This window comes from Sinocyclocheilus rhinocerous, unplaced genomic scaffold (assembly GCF_001515625.1).
Source record: "Sinocyclocheilus rhinocerous isolate Xijiao unplaced genomic scaffold, SAMN03320098_v1.1 scaffold397, whole genome shotgun sequence".
Classification (NCBI taxonomy): Eukaryota; Metazoa; Chordata; class Actinopteri; order Cypriniformes; family Cyprinidae; genus Sinocyclocheilus; species Sinocyclocheilus rhinocerous.
In genome coordinates this window covers 214,747-216,612 of record NW_015663491.1, presented here as the reverse complement: position 1 = coordinate 216,612, position 1,866 = coordinate 214,747, and the positions used below count along the sequence as shown (strand labels likewise).

At 40.0% G+C, this 1,866-nt stretch overlaps 1 protein-coding gene across 2 annotated transcripts in view; it reads left to right on the top strand.

Moving 5' to 3' along the window:
- LOC107728840 (homeobox protein cut-like 1) overlaps positions 1 to 1,866 on the top strand; it is a 153,033-nt gene that overhangs the window by 74,714 nt on the left and 76,453 nt on the right. The window lies entirely within an intron of this gene.

Genomic DNA, 1,866 nt, shown 5'->3' with positions numbered 1-1,866 from the left:
AGCGGTTTCAATAGCGGCTCCCTGATGCCCGCAATTTATATACAGTCGCCTATACTTACCCAACGATATAATTGCGAAAAAAAGTATTGAATAATTTTTTTTATCCTCCCATCTCGTAGGCTATTTATTCCCTTTAGGGTTTCCGTAGTACACTTCATTTCCTTTCCGAACACGGAACTGGGATGCAGCGGATTGCGGGAGAGGGGGTGGTGGGGAAGGAATCACGATGTCTGTCAGCCATCGGCGATGGACGATGGCATCGTCTATCGGCCCAACCCTAGATCCCAACTAAATTCACTCCTAAAAAAGTATATACTCTGTACTGTGTATATAAATATGAGATGATATATCTGTGTTTCCTGTTTACACCCACAAGATGTCAAAACATTGCCATGATAATCACTAACTTTTTAAAAAAAAAAGTTTTGCGGGAGAGGGGGTGGTGGGGAAGGAATCACGATGTCTGTCAGCCATCGGCGATGGACGATGGCATCGTCTATCGGCCCAACCCTAGATCCCAACTAAATTCACTCCTAAAAAAGTATATACTCTGTACTGTGTATATAAATATGAGATGATATATCTGTGTTTCCTGTTTACACCCACAAGATGTCAAAACATTGCCATGATAATCACTAACTTTTTTTTTTTTAAAGTTTCAGGAGTGACTCCAGTTTTCTGTTCACACTGTAACAATACTTTAGAGGATTCACTCTGCTTTTAAACACAGTTGTCGCTTTCACTTTAGGGTTCAACTTTAGGATTATTTTAATGTTTTTTTATTTATTTTTTTTTGCTTTTAGAGACTGAATGTGTCTCATAGATGCTGTAATAGATTTTAAAGCATCTGAATGTTCCCACTTGTCCTTTCTTAGTTTCCTACAGTGAGGCCGCCCAGCACTTGACTTCAGTTTAGCTTCAGACGCCAACCTAACCGAACGGATTGTGCTTGCGGTGTTGTGTTGTACATCAAATGACACGCATCCAAATTGATGTGCCTGTGTAAATCAGATTTGAATTGGCTGGTCATTTCAGTCACATGATGACAGTCACGTTCAGAATTGAGTGACGCGTGGCCGCCCATCGAGCCGAGTTGAGCTGAAATGGCAGTTGCCACGGCTACAAAAGGGAATACACCATGACAGCATATCATTCAGACTTCCTCTTGCAGTTTTTAGATATGACACACTCACGCACCACATATGCACATCACACATAACACACCCCATCAGCATTTCCTGTACCTTCAGATGAGAATACAGAGAGGGGGAGGGATGTGCGCCGAAAACTGCGATCTCGACTTCACATAGAACGTGTACAGGAATGACATGTTTTATTTTACACTCCTCTCTGTCAGCTTTTCCTTCTCTGATTTTACTCTCACAATCTCTCTCGCGCTCTCATGTTCCGCAGGGGCTAATAAAATAGTTTGATTACATAATTAACTTGGCTGTCTCATTAAGGAAAATCAACGGGAACAGGGCCATAATTAGTCATATAGCAATTAGCATTTGAGGAGGACAGACAGTGATAAAAAACGCGCGTGTGTGTGTGTGTCAGAATGTCTTAGTCCTTCAGTACGGAGGGCTGGCCTTGGTCCCACACCACTGCTGTGTTCGGCCCCCCTTTCACTTAGCATCACCTTCCCTTTATGAAAGCAAGAAATGAACACCCTGCCAAATATGAATTAGTATAACTTATTTTACAACCTGCTAATCTGAAATTTCTGCAGCTGGTGATTGTTGCCAGCATTTGAATTAATCAATTTGTCAACCTTATTTAATTATTTATTCATTTTATAAGAAATAATAAATTATTATTTTTTTCTATTTTTAATATAAAATATATAATATATAAAACATTAAT